The following is a 23,814-nucleotide window of genomic DNA, read 5'->3' as shown; positions in this document are numbered from 1 at the left end:
ACATGGAATTCCACAATTAGCAATGCATTCCTTTCATGTTAGGCATTACCTCCCCCTTTTAAAATAAGGGACATTGAAAAACACTTACACTTATGCTGTGCTCCTTCTGGGACCGCCAGGGTACACTCAGACCCACAGCTATTTTGATTGTACAGCTGAAGAGAGAGAGCCACAGCTCCTGCAAGGATATTTGTGTCATTTGAAAGACTATGGCCCTCTAAATTATTTTAATGTTATAGAATGACATGAAAAAGTATGAGGAAGTTAGGATTTACCGTGTCAGAGAAAAATAATACAAGTGATCTGCACATTCTGCATACAAAAGTCTACCAGGGTGAGGGGTTTCCTTCTTCTATTGCTAATGGGGTGGAGAGTTGCAGAGGGTGACCCCTTGATTCTGGGTTTATACTCAGCTTTGTGCTGAGCAAGTGCCCCCCTAAATTTTACACAAGGAGGTGAACCTGGACTGTAAATCTGGAGAGTTCCAATCTCCCTCACCTGTACAATACTTTGTGGAAATTACCCAGTTTAACTTTTCTGGAGCAGAGCTACCTTCTCATGGGAGAGGTGCTGAGAAATGCATTTTTAAAACATTTATTTACTTATTTTTGGCTGCGTTGGGTCTTCATTGCTGCGCGCGGGCTTTCTCTAGTTGTGGCGAGCGGGGGCTACTCTTCGTTGCAGTGCGCGGGCTTCTCATTGCGGTGGCTTCTCTTGTTGTGGAGCATGGGCTCTAGGCACACGGGCTTCAGTAGCTGTGGTACATGGGCCCAGTAGTTGTGGTGCATGGGCTCAGTAGTTGTGGCTCGCGGGCTCTAGAGCGCAGGCTCAGTAGTTGTGGCGCAGGGGCTTAGTTGCTCTGCGGCATGTGGGATCTTCCCGGACCAGGGCTCGAACCCGTGTCCCCTGCATTGGCAGGCGGATTCTTAACCACTGTGCCACCAGGGAAGTCCGCATATTTTAAAAAGCATTTAAAAATGCTTTTTGCAATTGCAGGGCCCTCTAAGACTTGAGTGGTTGCTAGTCACTCTTTTCCCCAGGCTCCTAATTTCTCCAGGTGCCAGAGATGTGTAAGATTAAACTAAACATTAGTAAATACCTTGAGTGCTGCGTTTTTTTTGTTTGTTTTCTTCTTTTTAGAGTACTGCGTTTTTAATGTTGATACATTAACTGTGGTATTTCAAGTTGGGAAACATGAGACCATAATACATAAACTGGAACCCTAAATACTCAACCACACTCTCCCTGCGAGCTCTTATAATAGATGTAAGTAGCAGTGTTTCTTGAGAATGTGCCCAGAGATCTGGGGCTGGGCAAACATTTGCAAGTCTAAGAAATAAGAAAACATTATGTGTTACAGTCCTGAAGCACTTGTCTTTCCTCTGTTTCTGATGTTGTTGGGATCCATCCCTCCTTCTTCCTGGCATGTGCCTGATGAGCCGCAGCTGGCCTAGAAGCGAATGCACGGTGCTCCTGGCATTTAACTGTGTGCCTGAGCAGGATGGTGGGGTGGAAGGACGCTGGGCCCATGGCTGGGAGGTCTGCTTCCTAGTCCTTGCTTTCCTGGTGCCTCTCTGAGTGGTCTTGGGCAAATCCCAGCTTGCGATGTTGACCTCCAGGCTCCGGCTTCCCCCTCTGGACACTGAGGGGTGGACTGATCTTTCTGGGCTCAGCTGTATCATCCATGACTCTACTCCCTGGTGACCCACCAGGTACAAGGTGCCCACCTACCCTGGGGGTGATGCCACCTGTGCACAGATCAGGGTCTGCCAGGCCATAGGCTCTGATGGGAGGACCCTCATGAGCCTCGTTTCACTGTGTCCCCAGAGCTTGTCACACAATGAGATGCCCAAATCAATATTCTGGATGCATGACCCTGGCCTCCCTGAGCTGGGTCTGTCACCTGTGTTAAGTTCAGGAAGGCAAGCTGACTTCTAGGTTAGGGGACAGAACGCTGACAGTCAGCATGGAACTCTTTGCCCTGAGAGCACTGGCAAACCTGGGAGCGGCACAGAAAGAAGCACTTGGCAGGACTGGAGGGCCTCAGCTGCTGCGGCCTGTCTGGAACCAAGGGATGGTGGTGAGGAGGACGCCTGGGCGGACAAGTCTCCGTGCCCAAGCCGGAGGGTGAGGCAGGGGTGGGAGAGGAGGAAGCGCAGTGAGGCCAGGTGTGTGGGAATGCGCAGAGAGGGTCACGAAGCCCGAGGCGAGCGGGTGAGAGCACAGGCTGTGGATGGAGCGAGGGGCTGCTCGGAGCTCCCGCTGCCCCACTGCACAGTCCTCCTGGCCGGTCCCAGCGCACAGAAAACCCGAGCGCTGTCTGCTGTCTTCTGGGTTTCAGTCATGCATGAGGAGTAATAGCCTGAAAGCACACGATGGTAAAGTTTCAAGGTGAATTAAATCGAGTAAGAACTTAACCCTGTAAAAATGTCCATAAAATGTGGGTGTTTCATCAATATGCCCAGTCCTGTTTTCTCCCCTTATTTTAGCTTGGCGCCTTTGGGATGGCCATGCCCAAGTTCAAGGGGAAAAACAAAACAAAAACAGCTGTTCTTTGCGGACACTTAAGAAATGTTAATGACTGGGAGAGCCCTGACCTTTATGTCCCCAGCTCTGCTGGCCCCTCTCCTCGGTCTGGCCGTTTTCCTGCTCTTTATGTGATTGTGAGACACAATTAAAAGTATTTCACACGCGATGAATGTGTATTTGAACTTCCGAAGTATGAGGACTAGTAACCTCTGGTCTTAAGCTCCACGTAAAGAGGAAAGTGCAATGCTCTCAACTTGGATTAGGAATGCCCTTGCTCGGGGCGCGGCAGGGAGAGCCTGATGTGTGCCAGCTATGGAGAGAAGCGGGCCCTGTGAGAGGGAGCAGAGGCATCCCACAACGCTGGGCAGCAGCTTACCTGTATTCGGCCTCACCTCCCTGTAAACCGGGATGCTTTGGACAGGTTCACAGTTCCTATTACAGGATAGGGTAGAAATATATAAATGTAGAACATTCATGAAAGAACTCAGAACTCTTTTGAAGAAAGGTGCTATATTAGTCAGCATTCTCCAGAGAAACAGAACTCATAGGATATATGCATATATATATATATGAAATATATATTTATCCTATTATACACACACACAAACACACACACACACACATATGGAGATTTATTATGAGGAACTGGCTCACGTAATTATGGAGGCTGAGTAGCCCTATGATCTGCCTTCTGCCAGTTGTAGATCCACAGAAGCCAGTGCTGTGGTTCCAGTCTGAATCCAAAGTCCTGAGAACCAGGAGATTGGATGGTATAAGCCCCAACCCATGGGTGGGAGAAGATGAGACGAGATGTCCCAGATCAACCAGTCAGGCAGACGGAGAAAGAATTTGCCCTTCCTCTGCCTTTTGTACTATTCAGGTCCTCAGTAAATTGGGAGACGCCCACCTGCTTTGGGAAGGGCAATCTGTTCTATTGAGTCCACCTACTGAAATGCCAATCTCATGCTCACAGGCAGCCCCGGAAATAATGTTTAGCTAAACTTCTGGGCACCCTGTGATGTAGTCAAGTTGACACATAAAATTAACCATCACAGTGTCCTTTAAAAATTTCAAGGTAAAGAAGCAGCATAGAACGGTGGAAAGAGTCAGACAGACCTGTTTTCAAATATTGGCTCTGCAGCTTGCTGGCAATGCTATCCTGCCTCCTTTTCTGTACAAGGAGATGATGATAATATCTTCTCAGAGATGCTGGTCCTCTTTCAGCAGTCCTGGCCTGTTGGCCATGAGCCAATCTGAAAGGTGTACATTTTTGACCAAAGTTTATATTACTCACAAGGAAACTTTCTCCCAATTTCAGCCCCCTCCAAGATAAGACCACCCACACCACATGACAGGGTGTGGGGGAAATAGTATTGGGAATACTGGGATAAATGTTTTCCCAAGCCCTCGGAGGTCCCCTCCCATTTTCAGCTTGTAAGGCCCAGTAGCTTTCTGAGAAGGGGAGCACAGGAGTTAATTTATTTTAGACCTTGCATGCCTGAAATGTCTTTGATCTCTCTGACACATGGTTGATGGTTTGACTGGACACAGACTTCTAAGTTGGAAATTTATTTTTCTTTCAGAATGCTGGAGAATTGGACTCCATTGTCTTTTCACTTCTGCTGTTGAGTTACGGAGCTTTCCTGATTCCTCGTCATTTGTATGTCACCTATTTTTTCTTTCTGGACGCTTGTAGGATGTTTTCTTTGCCTCCAATGTTCTGAAATTTCACAACGATGGGAAATTTCATCCGCTGTGTTAAGTACTCAGTGGACTTTTCTAGTCAGGAAACTCATGTCCTTTACTTCTAGGAAATTTTCTTGAATTACTTCTTTGATGTGTTCCTTTCTTATAGATATCTTATAATATATAGAGATATTTCTTTTTTAGATATTAGACCTCCTGAACTTATTCTCCATTTTACTATCTTTTCTCTCTGATTTTCCATATTTTTCTTTTTGCTCTATTTTCTGGATATTTCCTCACTTTTACCTTCTAATTCTTCTACTGAGTTTTCCATTTTGCTATAATATTTTAATATCTGAGTTCTTTTATTGTTGTTCTCTGAGTTTTCCTTTTCTGAAAAACAGTATCTTGTTGATAGTGAAATATTTTCCCTTACCTCTCTGAGAATGCTAATGATAGTATTTGTGAAGAAGAAGTTTTCTTCTTCCCCCAGAATCTCTGTTTCCTCCATGTGGTTGTCTCCTGTCTGTTGCTCTCCATCTTTTATGTCAGAGAGGCAGATGTCTGGTGATCCTCACATTTAAGGATCAGGGACTAAGAAGCTGATCGGTAGCTCAGAGGATTTGGGTGGGCTTTGTGGATCTAGGGCTCCCTGTGGGGAGATTTGCTGAGCTTTGTAACTTGGGAACCTGTGACACCAGTATTTGTGTTTTAGGATTTTCCTCTTGAGCTGGTTACATTCCCTAGAAAAGTATTTTTCAGTCTCTTGCCTGGAGGACTTAGGCTTGGTGTTAGAGTTCTGAGAGCACCATGGAGGAAGAAAGATGAGGATTTCTGTGCCCAGAAGGGTTCTCCAGAGAAACAGAACCTACAGGAGATGATGGATAGACAGATAGATAGATAGATAGATAGATAGATACATAGATACATAGATAGATAGATAGGACATAGGACCCTGATCACAGTATAAAGTTAAGCTGGAAAAAAACCCAAACAGCATGATGATGAGAATGAAACAAAATGTACATAAAAAGTAAAAGAAAAACGACAAAAACCATAATAGCTGTGTTATGGTGGTGAGATTATGAGTAATTTTTTTCCATTTATTTTCTAAACTCGCTGTAATGCATTATATGGCTTATATAGTATTTTACACAAAACACATATGCACTCAACAAATATTTATAGAAACAGTGCTGGGCGGCTTAACTTGTTCTAATGTAGGCATTTTTTCCCTTAGATAATTCTCTGGTGGTTTTATTTGGCAAATCAGAATAATCAAAGCCCAAATGCTAAACCTTCTGCCATTTGTAATTTTCACACCTAATTAAAAGGATAGCTGAGACATGCAATCATTAGAAGCACACTGTCTGTGCTCTCAGAGGACCACTGCCCACAGGGAGGAAGCAGGTCCTCTCTGACATTGGCTTTGCCGCTGCTCTCTGCCCCTCAGTGCTCTGGGCTCCCACGCTGACAGTCTGGGGCCCTGGTCTGGATTCTGGGTAATTTTATGCAGCAATGCTCCTTGGACTTAGCCCAGAAATGCAGCTCCCTGCAGCCCTGGGGCCTGGCTATCTCCAGCTTTCTAACAGAAGGTGTGCTGGCTGCACTGGGATTCACTCCTTCTCCTCACTGTCTAGGGAAAGTCAAAGATGAATTGCCGGGGTTGGGGGATCAGAGTAGGAAGGTGAAAAATAAGGGGAAAGAATTTGTTGGTGGGTGTCAGATGATAAATGAAGGGAGGACGAACTAAGTTTCCTTACAAGAAGCTGAGCAAATACTTCTTGAAAACAGCCTATTTTACTACAGGAACAGACTTTGACACCAATTAAATCCTAAGAAATTGTGAAAATCATAGGTCTGTCATTTCTTTCCAGGTTTCAGACTCTGTCACAATAGAGGGCAGGAAGGAACAGTAAGCATCATTTGTCTGAATGGCAGGCCTGCGCTCTGCTTGGGAACAGAATTTGAAAGTCTTAGTCTTGCTGCCATTGGGGAAGGCAGCTTCCACGTGTACCCCCATTACGTTAAACAGGTGCCTCTCATTAGAGAGCTCAGCTGTGTCAACTCGATTGTGTCTCTGGCTGAGAAATAGTTGTGCTCCCCAAACTCTGTGCTACAAGCTCCAACCCCAAACTGGCATCCTCAGACTGAACATCAGAGTCAGTGATTCTGTCTGTTGGGGATTCCCAAACTCAATTTGACAAAAGAAGACCAAAGGCACTGGTTTGGGGAACCACTGTTATGAAGACTGCACCAGTCCTTTAACAACCCTTATGCAGGCTGATACAAATAACCAGTAGCAATTGAAAGGCATTTTGAGGCCTCGTCTGTCTGGACCCACAGTAGGTCCATACAGATTGAGTTTTGTGCATTTATTCGAGGTGCTATCCAGCCTCTCTGCCACCTGAGATGGAGTTGTACAGTATAAACGCACCTCAATTCACACAATAGATGTGTTGTGCTCCGAAAAGTTGTGTGTGAATCCAACCAATTCCCTAAACACGTCTGGATTTTCCAGTTTCAGAATTTTCTATTGCATCTGCATTATTGTTTATCAAAACCCATTGCATTCTCCAAGGCACGCCTGTAGCCCCACTGGCTCTGTGGCACTTTCCAGGCCAGCTCAGCTCAGCCCAAGTGTTCAAAATTGTTCCAGGCAGGCCCAAGGGCTGGTGCATTTTATGGTTCTCTGAGCCCAGAATTTGAACGCGTTCCCAACCTCTTTGTATTTGGTCGTTGATTAATATTTTACTGGCATTGCCTTGTGCGTGCCTACATCTTTATATCTAACATCTTATTTGTAATTCCAATTAACAGGAAAGATATTACTACAGGACACAGACGGCACAACGAAAGTAGTGTATGTAGGAAGCTGGACGACACCATAGCTTGTTGATCCTATCACACCTCTAAGCCCTTGTCACAAACTGCCAGTAGATAGTGTTTTCCTGCCAGCTACGGGCAGGAAAACACCAGACTTCAACTTGTTGTCTTCATCTTTGTCATCTCTGGTGGTGGCTTTTGGAGCTCACTCAAGTCACAGGTTTATCTGTACTCAAGATTATTGAGGGCCTTTGTTAAGGCCCTGGATTACATTTCAGGTTAATTCTCACCTAGGATTATGACTCCATAATGAACTAATATTCAAAGGACCTTGTACACAGTAGGCCCTCAATGAGTATTTGTTGAAGGAATGAATATAGGATACTGGGGATGTAGGGTCCCCTGCTGTTGGCTCCCATTGTTGACTATATCTGTTTTATTTTTTTCTACACTGCCACCTCTTACTTGCAGCATGATAATGTCCCTTTTCTATGGTTAGAGGGAAAGCAGAAAATGTGTAAAAAAAAACTATTAGAAGCTACACACCATGGGGGAGGGGAGTTTGAAATGTATGCCTTCCTTCTTCTCTTTACCACCTATTTAAAAAATTTACCGAATGCTCATGAATGATCATATAATCCTTATGAATAAACACCAAAGCCCCTTTAACATCCCTAATTGGACCCCAACCCCGCTATGACCTTCACTCCTACCAACCCCACTCTAGCCAATCTGGTCTACTCTCTACCCGCAAACATATCTGTAATTTTCCAACGTCATGCTTGCAAGTGTGCTTCTTTCGCCTCTCCTACCCATTTCCCAAGGTTCTCCTCAAGCCTCAAGGTCACAGAGAAGTCGTCTCTAACTATCCCAGACAGAAGACAGATCCCAGGAAGAATCTTTGCCCTCTAAACTCCTAGAATACTTGTTGTGTGTGCCACTTGTTACTTTAATTAGGTATGCTGTGTGTCAAAGTTATTTTTCCCCATGTAAATACATCCTGTAGAGTAGTGCCCATTTTTCTTTAACTCTGGGTTAGAGAAAAGGTAACTCTTGCAACGCTGTAGCCCCTGGGTGATAATGGTCAGAAAATACACCTTAGTTTCCCCAGCTCATGGTCTCTTGACCTCAGCACTACTAGCATTTGGGTGGATAACTCTTTATTGTCAGGGACTGAGGCAGCAGACTCACTAGCATGCCTTGCTGGATCCCAATTCCTAACCAGCAATTTCCACCACTGCTTTCTTAAAAACATACTGTCTTCTGGATTTCTTCTATATAATCGTCTTAGCATAAACCGTCCAGCTCCTACAACATCTAACTTGTGCCAAATCCACCTGGAGAAGAGATACAGATACGAATTGCTCAACAGAAAGCTAGTAGAAATTTTTAAGGTACAAATCCAGACTAAAATGAACAATTCTGAACTGTGACCATGGTTGACAGTGACATTTAGAAAACAATCTTATTTTGGAAAACTTGAGTAAAAGTCCTCTGTGATTGGGGCAGGGGCCATGGTGACCTTTAGCAGCTGATAACTGCTGAGTGATGTTATATGAGCTAGGTCAGAAGTCTAAGGACAGTGACAGATACTCATCTGGAGAGAAGCTGAGTTGTTGCCCTGGCTTGGCAGCCTGTGGGATGTGGAGGTTTCCAATATTCATTACAGCGACTAGAGAAATGTATGACATCTTCTCTCATTGGGCTGTGGTTAAGTAAGGACTTGTGGAACTCACAACTGGAGCCTGGTGGAGAAATAAAATATAATGTGAGGGTGATTGCTAGAGTAGAACTTCTCAGCGTGTCGACAGAGGCACAACGTGATCTCAGATGTGGGATGGATGTGGCTGACGATTTCCAGTTAAGGAGTGCGGGTAGACATGGTTTTAAGTAGCCCAAGAAGAAACAACTGTCAAAAGAGAATAAAAAGTGCCCTTAAGCTGTTCTATTTAAAGTTGATGCAGGCTACCACGTGACTTCTTAACCCACTTCACAGCCCTTTCTCTAGTCCACTTCCTCTTTCAAAGTACAAAATTCTGAATGACAGAAAAAAATTATCCTTGTTTTCTTCCCTTTAAATACCACTAAATTCCCCAGAATTTGTGACTTTAAGGACTCACAGGAATTCAAACTACCTACACCAGACTTTCTCACCTATTCTTATCAACTGCTCCTTTGATTGTTAGTTCGCAAGGCAGAGACCTGCACAGCATTTCCCAAGGATATCTATGATCCAACTAAGGGGATTCCATCTTCTGTAACAAGAGAAGTGACCAGTGTCTTAAAACTTACTAGAATGACAATACTGTAAGAACTAAGTTGAACAAGTTCTTAGTTGAACTTTCCAGACACTATTACAATTAGAAAAAGGGAGAAGGTAGAGGGGTTAGGAGCTGGCATTAGATATCAATAGGTACCCACCTGAATTTGGAGGTTATTTTTATATCCTAACTACTTATGGAAAGCTAGGCAGACTCTATAATTCCCAGCTCAATACATGATTCTCTTCCTCTCTGAACAACAGTAATAAAACACAATGACTCTGGGTGAGACCAGGTACATAAAGAGAGATGAATGAAGAGAGAAAATAGAAAAAAGCATCAATTTCCTGCCTCGTAAGAAATAAGAGGTTGAATTTGCCTTTGAGGCTGAACATCTTTTTTCTTCTGGGAAACCACCCCAATGGAGAAAGACCCTCTTCTGGGAAGGAGATATTTGAACCATGTGGCTCTGGCTCCAAAGAGCTAAACTCCTCTGCATAATAATATAAAGGTTGTAATTATTGTGGTCAGAGTCACATTTCTGCAGATTGTGATTCTTTAGAGTAATTTTCTTTCCCCCAAATATGGATTTACACTACAACATGCCAGTTTTTTTTTGCTTACTTTTATGAAGTTGGTGCATTGTTCCTCAAAGGCAGTGTTGAGAAAAGATCCCCAGACTGTAGGAAATCCATGCAGGCCTGACCTTCTCTTCACATCTCTGCACTGGAGGAGAGACCATTGAAAAAGAAAAAGAGAAAGAAGAAGGAAAAGTCAGAATGACAAGGTAAAGCCAGATAAAAAGGGAAAAGAATCAACTGGACTTGGGGAGGCCAGTACATACACCATACATGGGTCTATAAAACAAGTCTCAGTAAATTAAAAATAAATGACCACAGTAGAATTAGTAGAAAGCAATAATAGAAAAACATCTGGAAAAGTCATAAATATTTGAAAATTAAACAAACTTCTAAATAGAAATCTAAAAGTATTTTAAAATAAATCAAGATGAAAACACATGTCAAAATTATGAGATGCAGCTAAAGCAGTGCTTTGAGGGACATTTACAGCACTAAAAATGCTTATATTAGAAAAAAGAAAGATCTAATATTAGTGTTCTAAGCTTCCACTATGTTTCTTAATCACCAAGTCCTGTCAGTTCTATTTCGTAAATATTTCTGAATCAGTTTACTTCTCTCCATCATGCTACCACAGCCTCCTAACAGAGCTCCCTGTATCCAGTCTTGCCTTCCTCTAACCCCAAATCTCCCATTCCTTCTGTCCAGCTGCATCTCTCACTACTCCTTCCTCCTTGCCTCCTTCCAGCCTCACTGACCTCCTTTTGTTCCTCAGAGTTATCATGTCTTCCTCTGGGTCTTCTCACACACACCTAGACCACTCTTTTACCTCCAGGGCACACTATGAATTCCCACCCACAGAAATATCCTACCTTAAACTTCTTTCTGGAAGGCTTGCTGCTGCTATAGATAGCTTCCATAATAGCTCATTGTACCTCCTTTGTGGTAGCATTTAACATCTCTTCACAACCAGTTTAATTGCCTCTCTTCCCTGCTGTATTGGGGGAGGATTGACTGGGTCTTTTACATCTGGTATCATATATCTTGCCCATAGCACAGTTCCTGACACATAGTAGGTGCTATCTAAATATTTGACAAATGAATGAAATCCTATTTTAGTGGAAATATGACCTCTAAGTTTTTGGCTAGAGGTCGATGAGGTCAGGGTTTTGGGATTACAGCTTGTGGTCAACGTTGGTTGTTTCCCAGCATCCACTTGCTGTTCCAGCTTAACAATGGTGCTGAATTCTATCTGGGGATCCATGTGGTTCCTGGGAAGCATATACTTACCGTGGCTCCAGTAGTTACTTAAACACTCACCATTGAGGAAGCTGATCTGCTCTTGTGGCTTCAACTACTTGAAACTGCAATTTCTCAATTAAATGAATTATTGGGATTCCCTATAAGGCTCCAGGGCCCTCCTATTTCATCATCTTCCTGTCATGAAAGGTACTGTGTAAAGTTCTCTGGCGGTGTTCCTGTCATGCCTCTCTGGTAAGACTATTTGAAAGGATCTGGGTGATTGCCCAGTGCCCTAGAAAAAGCAGAAGCAATAACCTGGCACATGTCTGAGTGAAACATGCCTAATGTCATGAAGAAGATGAAACAGATGAGATAAGAATAAAAAAGGAAAACCAAGTGGGATTACCCTAAATTTTAACAGCATCACTCCTGTGAAATATTTGTATATATAAAGCAAAAGGAAATGGCTGTCTAGTCAAAAGAAAAAATTCTGTCTTGCTCCATCTATTTTTAAAAAAATTTTTATTGGAGTATAGTTGATTTACAATGTTCTGTTAGTTTCAGGTGTACAGCAAAGTGAATCAGCTATACACACACACAAATATCCACTCCTTTTCAGATTCCCCTCCCACATAGGCCATTACAGAGTACTCAGTAGAGTTCCCTGTGCTATACAGTGGGTCCTCATTAGTTGTCTATTTTATATATAGTAATGTGTATATGTCAATCCCAATCTTCCAATTTATCCTCCTCCCCTTCCCCCCAGTAACCATGTTTGTTTTCTACACCTGTAACTCTATTTCTGTTTTGTAGCTACGTTCATTTGTACCCTTTTTTTAGATTCCACATATAAGCGATATCATATATTTGCCTTTCTCTGATTTACTTCACTCAGTATGACAGTCTCTAGGTCCATCAGTATTGCTGCAAATGGCATTATTTAGTTCTTTTTATGGTTGAGAAAGCTCCATCTATTTTTTAAAATAACAAGAATTGTCTTTTCCCTAACAATTCATGTTTATTATGGACAATTTGGACATTTAAAAATGTATGTAAATAAAGGGATCACCCCCAAACAATACACAAAGTAACCACTGGTAATGTTCTAATGCATTACCTTTCAGAAGTTTTTGTACATGTAACACAGATGTGTATTTTCCTTTTTAAAATTCGAGTGTATGTTTTTGTATATTATGTTTGTCTATATAAAATAGGACCCCCCAAAGTGATTTTTACAACCTTGCATTTGGTGGATATGCTGTAACTTTTAAAAAATAGATCTTTATTGGAGTATAATTGCTTCACAATACCTTGTTAGTTTCTGTTGCACAACAAAGCGAATCAGCCATATGCATACACATGTCCCCATATCCCCTCCCTCTTGAGCCTCCCTCCCACCCTCCATATCCCACCCCTCTAGGTCATCACAAAGCACCGAGCTGATCTCCCTGTGCTATGCTGCTGCTTCCCACTAGCTAACGATTTTCCATTTGGTAGTGTATATATGTTGATGCTACTGTTACTTTGCCCCAGCTTTGCCCTTCCACCCCATGTCATCAAGTCCATTCTTTATATCTACCTCTTTATTCCTGCCCTGCAACTAGGTTCATCAGTACCATTTTTTTTTTTTTAGATTCCATATATATGCGTTAGCATACGGTATTTGTTTTTCTCTTTCTGACTTACTTCATTCTGTATGACAGACTCTAGATCCATCCACCTCACTACAAATAATTCAATTTCGTTTCATTTTATGGCTGAGTAATATTCCATTGTATATATGTGCCACATCTTCTTCATCCATTCATCTGTTGATGGACATCTAGGTTGGTTCTATGTCCTGGCTATTGTAAATAGTGCTTCAGTGAACATTGTGGTGCATGTTTCTTTTTGAATTATAGTTTTCTCAGGGTATATACCCAGCGGTGGGATTGCTGGGTCATACGGTAGTTCTATTTTTAGTTTTATAAGGAACCTCCATACTGTTTTCCATAGTGGTTGTATCAATTTACATTCCCACCAACAGTGTAGGAGGGTTCCCTTTTCACCACACCCTTTCCAGCATTTATTGTTTCTAGCTTTTTTTAAAATGGCCATTCTGACCAGCGTGAGGTGACGCCTCATTGTAGTTTTGATTTGCATTTCTCTAATAATTAGTGATGTTGAGCATCTTTTCATGTGCCTCTTGGCCATCTGTATGTCTTCCTTGGTGAAATGTCTATTTAGGTCTTCTGCCCATTTTTAAACTGGATTGTTTGTTTTTTTGATATTGAGCTCCATGAACTGTTTGTATATTTTGGAGATTAATCCTTGGTCTGTTGTTTCATTTGCAAATATTTTCTCCCATTCTGAGGGTTGTCTTTTCGTCTTGTTTATGGTTTCCTTTGCTGTGCAAAAGCTTTGAAGTTTAATTTAGTCCCATTTGCTTATTTTTGTTATTATTTCTGTTACTCCAGGAGGTGGGTCAAAAAAGGTCTTGCTGTGATTTATGTCATAGAGTCTTCTGCCTATGTTTTCCTCGAAGAGTTTTGTAGTGTCTGGCCTTACATTTAAGTCTGTAATCCATTTGGAGTTTATTTTTGTGTATGGTGTTAGGGAGTGTTCTAATTTCATTCTTTTACATGTAGCTGTCCAGTTTTCCCAGCACCACTTATTGAAGAGGCTGTCTTTTCTCCATTGTATGTTCTTGCCTCCTTTGTCATTAATTAGGTGCCCATATGTGTGTGTGTTTTATCTCTGGGCATTCTATCCTGTACCATTGATCTATATTTCTGTTTTTGTGCCAGTACCATACTGTCTTGATTACTGTAGCTGTGTGGTACAGTCTGAAGTTGGGGAGCCTGATTCCTCCAACTCCGTTTTTCTTTCTCAAGATTGCTTTGGCTATTCAGTCTTTTGTGTTTCCATACAAATTGTAAGATTTTTTGTTCTAATTCTGTGAAGAATGCCATTGGTAGTTTGATAGGGATTGCATTGAATCTGTAGGTTGCTTTGGGTAGTATAGTCATTTTCACAATATTGATTCTTCCAATCCAAGAACATGATATATTTCTCCATCTGTTTATGTCATCTTTGATTTCTTTCATCAGTGTTTTATAGTTTTCTGAGTACAAGTCTTAAGCCCTCCTTAGGCAGGTTTATTCCTAGGTATTTTATTGTTTGCTGCAGTGGTAAATGGGAGTGTTTCCTTAATATCTCTTTCTGATTTTTCGTTGTTGGTGTATAGGAATGCCAGAGATTTCTGTGCATTAATTTTGTATCCTGCAACCTTACCAAGTTCATTGATTAGTTCTAGTAGTTTTCTGGTGGTGTCTTTAGGATTTTCTATATATAGTATCATGTCATCAGCAAATAGTGACAGTTTTACTTCTTTTCCAATTTGTATTCCTTTTATTTCTTTTTCTTCTCTGACTGCTGTGGCTAGGACTTCCAAAACTATGTTGAATAAGAGTGGCAAGAGTGGACATCCTTGTCTTGTTCCTGACCCTAGTGGAAATGCTTTCAGTTTTTCACCATTGAGTATGATGCTTGCTGTGGGTTTGTCATATATGGCCTTTATTATGTTGAGGTAGGTTCCCTCTATGCCCATTTTCTGGAGAGTTTTTATCATAAATGGGTGTTGAATTTTGTCAAAAGCTTTTTCTGCATCTATTGAGATGATCATATGGTTTTTATTCCTTAATTTGTTAATGTGGTGTATCACATTGACTGATTTGTGCATATTGAAGAATCCTTGCATCCCTGGTATAAATCCCACTTGATCATGGTGTATGATCCTTTTAATGTGCTGTTGGATTCTGTTTGCTAGTATTTTGTTCAGGATTTTTGCATCTATGTTCATCAGTGATATTGGTGTATAATTTTCTTTTTTTTGTGATATCTTTTTCTGGTTTTGGTATCAGGGCGATGGTGGCTTTGTAGAATGAATTTGGGAGTGTTTCTCTCTCTGCAATTTTTTGGAAGAGTTTGAGAAGGATCGGTGTTAGCTCTTTTCTAAATGTTTGGTAGAATTCGCCTATGAAGCCATCTGGTCCTGGACTTTTGTTTGTTGGAAGATTTTTAATTACAGTTTCAATTTCATTACTTGTGATAGGTCTGTTTATATTTTCTAATTCTTCCTGGTTCAGTCTTGGAAAATTGTACCCTTCCAAGAATTTGTCCATTTCTTCGTGGTTGTCCATTTTATTGGCATATAGTTGTTTGTAGTAGTCTCTTATAATCCTTTGTATTTCTGCAGTGTCAGTTGTGATTTCTCCTTTTTCATTTCTAAGTTTATTGATTTGCATCCTCTCCCTTTTTTTCTTGATGAGTCTGGTTAAGGGTTTGTCAATTTTGTTTATCTTCTCAAAGAACTAGCTTTTAGTTTTATTGATCTTTGCTATTGTTTTCTTCGTTTCTATTTCATTTATTTCTGCTCTGATCTTTATGATTTCTTTCCTTCCACTGACTTTGGGTTTGCTTTGTTCTTCGTTCTCTAGTTGTTTTAAGTGTAGGGTTAGATTATTTATTTGAGATTTTTCTTGTTTCTTGAGGTGAGATTGAATTGCTATAAACTTCCCTCTTAGAACTGCTTTTGCTGTGTCCCATAGGTTTTGGGTCATCGTGTTTTTGTTGTCATTTGTTTCTATATTTTTAAATTTCTTTTTTGATTTCTTCAGTGATTTCTTGGTTATTTAGTAGCACACTGTTTAGCCTCCATGTATTTGTGTTTTTTACAGTTTTCTTCCTGTAATTGATTTCCAATCTCATAGCGTTGTGGTCATAAAAGATGCTTGATATGATTTCAATTTTCTTAAATTTACTGAGGCTTGATTTGTGACCCAAGATGTGATCTATCCTGGAGAATGTTCCATGTGCACTTGAGAAGAAAGTGTATTCTGCCACTTTTGGATGGAATGTTCCATAAATATCTATTAGAGCTATCTGGTCTATTGTGTCATTTAAAGCATGTGTTTCCTTATTTATTTTCTGTTTGGATGATCTGTCTGTTGGTGAAAGTGGGGTGTTAAAAGTCCCCTACTATTACTCTGTTACTGTGGATTTCTCCTTTCATGGTTGTTAGTATTTGCCTTATGTATTGAGGTGCTCCTATGTTGGGTGCATAAACATTCATAATTGTTTTATCTTCTTCTTGGATTGATCCTTTGATCATTACATAGTGTCCCTCCTTATCGCTTGTAACAGTCTTTATTTTAAAGTCTATTTTATCTGGTATGAGTATTGCTACTCCAGCTTTCTTTTGATTTCCATTTGCATGGAATATCTTTTCCCATCCCTCCACTTTCAGTCTGTATGTGTCCCTAGGTCTGAAGCGGGTCTCTTGTAGACAGCATATATATGGATGGGTCTTGTTTTTGTATCCATTCAGCCAGTCTGTGTCTTTTGGTTGGGGCATTTAATCCATTTACATTCAAGGTTATTATCGATATGTATGTCCCTATTACCATTTTCTTACTTGTTTTGGGTTTGTTTTTGTGGGTCTTTTTCTTCTTTTGTGTTTACGCTTAGAGAAGTTTCTTTAGCGTTTGTTGTAAAGCTTGTTTGGTGGTGCTGAATTCTCTTAGCTTTTGTCTGAAAAGCTTTGACTTCTCCATCGAATCTGAATGAGATCCTTGCTGGATAGAGTAATCTTGGTTGTAGATTTTTCTCTTTCATCACTTTAAGTATATCCTGCCACTCTCTTCTGGCCTGCAGAGTTTCCACTGAAAAATCAGCTGACAACCTTATGGAGATTCCTTTGTATGTTATTTTTTGTTTTTCCCTTGCTGCTTTTAATATTTTTTCTTTGAATTTAATTTTTGTTAGTTTGATTAATATATGTCTTGGTGTGGTTTTCCTAGGGTTTATCCTGTATGGGACTCTCTGTGCTTCCTGGACTTGGGTGACTATTTCCTTTCCCATGTTAAGGAAGTTTTCCACTATAATCTCTTCAGATATTTTCTCAGACCCTTTCTTTTTCTCTTCTTCTTCTGGTACCCCTGTAATTTGAATGTTGAAGCGTTTAGTGTGGTCCCAGATGTCTCTGAGATTGTTTTCAATTCTTTTCATTCTTTTTTTCTTTATTCTGCTCCTCAGCAGTTATTTCCACCATTTTGTCTTCCAGCTCACTTATTCGTTCTTCTGCCTCCATTATTCTGTTATTGATTCCTTCTAGTGTATTTTTCATTTCAGTTATTGTGTTGTTCATCTCTGTTTGTTTGTTCTTTGGTTCTTCTAGATCTTTGTTAAACTTTTCTTGTATTTCCTCAATCTGTGCTTCCATTCTATTTCTGAGATTCTGGATCATGTTCACTATGATTACTCTGAATTCTTTTGCAGGTAGATTGCCTACTTCCTCTTCATTTATTTGGTCTTGTAGGTTTTTACCTTGCTCCTTCATCTGTGACATATATTTTTTGTTTTGTTTTTGTTTTGTTTTTTAATGAGTGGGATTGTGTTCTTGTTTTACTGGTTGTTTGGCCTGAGGCTTCCAACAGTGAAGTTTGTAGGCTATTGTGTAGAGCTGGGTCTTGGCACTGAGATGAGGAACTCTACGAGACCTCACTCTGAGGAATATTCCCTGGGGTCTGAGGTTCTCTGTTAGTCCAGTGGTTCAGACTTGGAGCTCCCACTGCAGAAGCTACCCCCCAACCCTGGGCTTGCAAATCAACATCCCACAAGCTACGTGGGGTGGCAAAAAAAAACCCAAAATAACAAAGTAAAAAATAAAATTAGACCAGGAAACTAACAGATATGTTAGAAAGAATGTAAAAATAAAAATAGAGATGAATCAACAAGTGGAAGGTACCTTAGTGCCACAATAGTAAAAAAGAGGAGGGAAAGGAAAAAGAAAAGGGGGGTGGGAAGGCCTTGGCTGTGCAGTGTGGGACCTAAGCAAGGGTGGGGTTTGGATGGTGGGCGGGGCCAATGCTCAGGACCCACAGGGCTGGAAAAGGCCCTGGGGACTGTGGGGGGTGGGGCTTAGGCTCAAGGAACAGAAGGGGCCCAGGCGTGCCCCCCACCCCTGGTCTCAAAGGGCAGGAGACCTCACCTGGGAGCCTAGCAGGCTTCCTGGGCTCCAGTGGGCAGGGCAAACGCCCTCCTCTCCTCTCCTGCTCCTCTGGTCTGGGAGGGCACCTCCCGCCTGCCTCTCCTGATCTCCCCAGCCTCCCTCCTATGCCCACAGGACACAGACGGCCTGGAGGGGGCTTTGGATTGCAGGGGTCCGGCCTGGGAGGTCAGCATGTTCCCTGGGCCCCAGTTGGCAGGGCAATCGCCCTCTGCTCCTCTCCTGCTCTTCCCAGAGAGTCCCTCCCACCTGCCTCTCCTGATCTCCCTGGCCTCAGGGGCGCTGATCTTGTCTGGCCTCCACTTCTCCTCCCCCCTCGGTCCCCCTACATCCTACCGGTTCACTTTGGGGTTCCTCCCGTCTCCTTGGGGGTCAGAGTCACCTACCAGTGGCCGGCAGGTGCTCTAGTTGTGGGGAGACGCTAACTCCGTCTCTTCCCACACCGTCATTTGACTCCTCCCCTCTATGCTGTAACTTTTAAGAAAGGAGTCTCCTATTGTTGAGCATGTAGGTTGTTTCCCAGTTTTTTCTGTTAAAAATTACTCCATAAAGAGCATACTCAATATAAATCTTCGTGAGCACCTCTGCTCGAATCACAGGTCTGCTCCTCCTCTTGTGTTTGGATCCTCTGTGACTTTCTTAAGGGCTCCCTCCTGCTATAGCCACCCTGCCATCAGCATCTCTCTCTCTCTAGAGAATTCTTACCATTAGCATGCAAACGTTCTCTAACATCTTCCATCTTCAACAAACAAAAGCCCCCCTCCCACCTGATACCACTCTCCAGCTCCCACCTCTTTTTTCCTTCCCTTCATTGATCTAGTCTCCATATTCGATCTTGGTCACACTCTCCACTTCCTTACCTCATGTTCACTTACACCCACTCTGGTCAGGTATCATCCCTCCACTCAGGTAAAAAAAGCTTTTTCCAAGGACACCGTCTGTCTTTGTCTGTCTGTCCATTTCTCTGTCCTCATCTTATCTGACCTTTGGCAACATTCCCTCCAGAAACAGTCTCATCTCTTGGCTTCCATAATACCTTTATGGCTTTCTTCCTGCTTCCCCATCCTTTGCTGGCTCTCCTCCCTCAGCTTGTCCAAAAACTGTTGGGGGTACCTCAGGGCTATATCTTGGCCCTCTTCCCTTCTTCCCCTCATCTGGGCAATCCTACTCTATCCCAGGGATATGCTGATGACTCCAAACTTACCTTTCCAGGCCAGACCTTTCTACAGATTCATAGATCTAATTGCCTACCGGCTACTCCCCCTGGATGTCTATTGGGTATCTCAAACCTAACATTGCCAAAACAAAAACATTTATTTTCTCCATCTCTCCAAAATACCTCTGTCCTTCCCCTAGCCCTCTGTGTCTCAGTAACTCCTATGACTAGTCACCTTGTTTTTCAAGGTAAAAATGTTGGATTCCAGCTACATTGCTCTCTTTTTCTCACCCTTCATATCCAACCCACCTATCTCCAAAATATTTCTGAGTTCAGTCAAGTCTCTCCATCTCCAATACCTCTTTTCTTATCTAAGCCTTCACCATGCCTTGCCAGGATGACCTCAGCAGCCTCTTCGTTGCTCTCCAGGCCTTATGTCTTGTCCCTATTATAACCTGTCCTCCACACATCACCCAAAGAGGCCTCATTACCAGCTTCCCATTGCATCTTCCTTGACACGATATCTAAATTATCTGGCTTCTGCTACCTTTTAGATGTCACCTCTTACCACTCTCCCATGGGTTCCTAATGCTCTAGTCACTTGGGCCTTCTTGCTCTCCCTCTAGCATTCCAAGACTTCTCACCCTAGAACCTTTGCATGTTGTTCCTTCTCCTTGGAACATTCTTCTGCTCATCTTCACATGACTGCCTCCTTCCAGGACTCAGCTCAAACGTCACTTTTCCAATGATTGGCTCTCCCTTCATATATCAACTCCAGAGTTGAGAAACTTGTACATGTGCAAATCACACACAAAACAAACCAAAACAAACAAACAAAAATGCCAACTGGAAACAATCCAAAGTTCATCAACAGTAGAATGGATAAATGATGGTACGTTCAAACAGTGAGATAGTACATAGAAAAAAAAAATGAATAAGCAAACACTAGAGCATTGACGTGGTTGAACCTCAAAACAATGTTGAATGAAAGAAAAGCATGAGAATGATTAACAAACCATTCAAGAGCATAGTTACTTCTCTGGGAGCAGGAAGTGAATGAGATCGGGAAGAGGCACTTAGGAAGCTTCTGAGGTACTGAATTGCACATATATACTTTATAAGCTCTTTTGAATCCATGGTATTTTTCACAATGAGAAGTTCTGTTTTGGTTTTTTTTTTAAGAGCAAGATGGGACTAGAAAGCAACATAATTATTTTTTCCTCATAATTATAATAATAATGTGAACTACATTTACACCTTGTATCTCGGTTCCCCCACTGTCACGTGAAGGAACTGGACCAAGATCTCTTTCTGATCTTATGTTCTGTCATTCAGCAAAGAGCAGGCAGATTTGAAGGAACCTTGAGAGGACCTCTGGTCTATCTCCATATTCTCCAGAAGAATTACCAGTTAATTAAAGCCAGTCCAGGCAAAAGTGACCCAATTTGATTTAGAAATCCTACCCTCCTCTTCCCAGGAAGAAATTACACAGCCTTGTTATATAATCAACTTTGAATGTCTGAAAATTCTTCCTTCTGAGTTACACAGATGCTCTATGCTTTGGGGGCTCTTTTCAAACGAGATAATACATCCAAAGTTGAAAAGTCTTGGGAGACTAAGTCTAAATAGAGCTGCCTGTTAGAAACGTCATGGTCCCCAACATCCAGATGGATCTCCATACCCCTTCCTAGAGCACAGAGCAGGGCGGAGATGCCACAGGTCGTATGCATGTGTAGAGAGGGGAGCAGCTAGAAATGTTGGGCTAATGCTCTCCTTGGCCAAATAAAATCTTCATCACATTGACAGTGCAAATACAATACTCAGTGATCTCTCAAAGAATAACCAGCTGTTGTGTGTTAATGTTCCTATATGGAAGGGAAACTCAACACCGTATGTTTCAATATAAGTATTCTGTGATAATGTAGAGCAAGCATTCTGTTTCTTATAGCCCCCAGAATTGAACTGCATTTGAAATCAGGTTAACTAAAGCTGAATTTAATCACTGTGCAACCCGATTGGGTATATGCAACCTGGGGTATTGAATATGCTACTTTATGTTGTTTTTATTCTCAATTTCATCTAGTTATTTCCTTAGGAACCGCAGAGCAATAGTAGGCAGCAAGGTAATGAAATGTGGTAAATCTGGTTAAAGAAAAATATGACTAAAAATACTTCGTTTCATCTCAGCAGCCCCACATATATCGTGCCTTTCTTTAGTTTACAAAGTACTAAAACTAGTTCTTAGAAGAGAAAAGGCAGGCTGTATTTATTGCTCTAGGAAACAGAGCTTGCTCAATTTTATAACATATAAAAGTTCTTTGTTTTATAGATATGCCATAAAAGCCTAGGTGATAATCATTAACTACCTTTTATAGGGGTGCCAAAGCAGGCTCTATGAACGTGGGGATCTTCTGAGGTGGTAGAGCGCATGGGCTCGGGTGGGCATCGATGGCTCTGCAGTCCTATGGCTTCAGCATCTACAAAGCAATTGCATGGGCTGGGTAAGGTCAGCAGGGAAATCTCTTAACACCAGCTGGACTCTGGAAGCCTTGATCGTGACCTCTGAGGAGACTAGCCTTTCTGCTGATAACTATTTACACTGGTTTCTCAAATAGTTCTCAGAGCAGTAAACTGGGAAGACTTCTGGGTGCTGGCCCAAACCAATTAAGAGTGATTTTCAAGGGAAACAGAGGAGAAGGGGGAAGGAGCTCCCCTCCTACACACCTTGGACCTTGAAGGGCTTTTTCAAACTTATAAGCTCCATGCATCACCTCTAAACCCTCACCCTCCACCTTGATATGCACTGAGTGAAATGAGAAATGTTCCTAAAGGGGGTGAGTTTACATGGGAGCAGTGAAGGAGAGAAAAGACTGAGAATGACTAGTTGAAGAAAGGTTTGTACCTCGGGCAAATGAGCGTGCAAGTGCTTGTAAGACTCAAGAGCAGTGTGTACCTTAAAGGACTATTGTGAAGGAAAATGAATTATTACTGTAAAGCATTTAGACTGTTGCCTGATACACAAAGAGTGTTCAGTGTATGTTACAAGTCTTCTAACTGCAGTCTGTTACCATCCAAAAACAAACTCATCAAGCACCTCCAAGGAAGAAAATGCTAAGTGAACTGCTGCATCCTAGCAGGTCTAACGAAAACTAGTTCCATGAAATCCTTTTTACAGGTGGCAGCATTCAATGACAATAAAACATTTTTTATTCCAAAATAAAAATCTTTTCATTATAAAACACCTATTTAAAAATTCAAACAATTCAGACATGTATAAAATAGAAAGCAAAAATCACCTGTATTTCACCCTTTCTCCAAAGAAAACTATTTTTAATAGTTAAGCATGTATTTCTCCATTTTCTATGACTATACACACTTAACAAAGTAAAAATCAGTTCATATCACATACAGTTTTGCAACTTGCATTTCCACTTATCATGGGCATAGTTTTTAATAGTGTGCAGGGATCCATTATAAGGACACAATACTGTTTTGATGGGTATCTGTAGTGTTTCCAATTTTTTTACCATCTAAAACAATGTTAGCAACCATGTATATACACAGTTGATTTCTTATCCAGTGATTCTGTCAGCATAAACCTCTAGAAATTGAATTGTTGGATGGAAAAGCATGAAGAAATATCCTAACCCCACATCGTTCTAGGCAGGAAAAGGTGAGCCTCATAGGACTAAACAACCTTGTGACCCCACAATTCATGCTGCATTCTGTTGTCCTTTGCCCTCACTGCACATCCCCACAACCCCCCATAAAGCCCCTCATTCTGCTTTCAAGCCATTGTTACATTCTGAGAGCCCTGGGCGTCCACCATCCTTCAGAGAACTGTCAGAATGCAATTGTTATGAACTACAGCCCCATTTTACTACCTTACAGCCCCAAAGGTTAAGACCCTTCAGGCTTCTACACTGTGTGAGGGTTTTTTTTTTTTTTTTGGTATTATTTTTCTCAAAATATAACCCACACATTGAAAAGCGCATAAACATACAGGTACAGTTTAATGAATAATTATAAAGTCAATGCTTATATAACTAGCACCCAGGACAAGAAGTAAAATGAATACTACCACTGTTCCAGAAGAACCTCCCTACCATCCCTATCATCTACCTGCCCCCGTCATAATTCCTTCCCTCCCTCATGAGGCACTACTATACTGGATTTTTAAACAATGTCTTGCCTTTGTTTATAATTTTAACACTTATATATGCATCCTTAAACAGGATGGTTGAATCTGTCCTGTTTTTGGACTACACATGAATGGAAGCTCATTCACGTCTTGCTTCTTTATGTTTGTAAGATTCATAATGGCCACTTAGATTGTGTTCAAGCTATTATAAACAGTGACAGTATGAAATCGTATATGTATCGGCCCATTTCTGGACTCTGTTCCAGTGGTTTGTTAATCTGCATACCAATACCATATTGGCTATTTTTTCAAAAATTAATTAATTTATGTTTTGCTGTGTTGGATCT

The sequence above is a fragment of the Eschrichtius robustus genome, chromosome 14 (genome assembly GCF_028021215.1).
Source record: "Eschrichtius robustus isolate mEscRob2 chromosome 14, mEscRob2.pri, whole genome shotgun sequence".
Lineage (NCBI taxonomy): Eukaryota > Metazoa > Chordata > Mammalia > Artiodactyla > Eschrichtiidae > Eschrichtius > Eschrichtius robustus.
Note: the sequence above shows the minus strand (reverse complement) of the source record.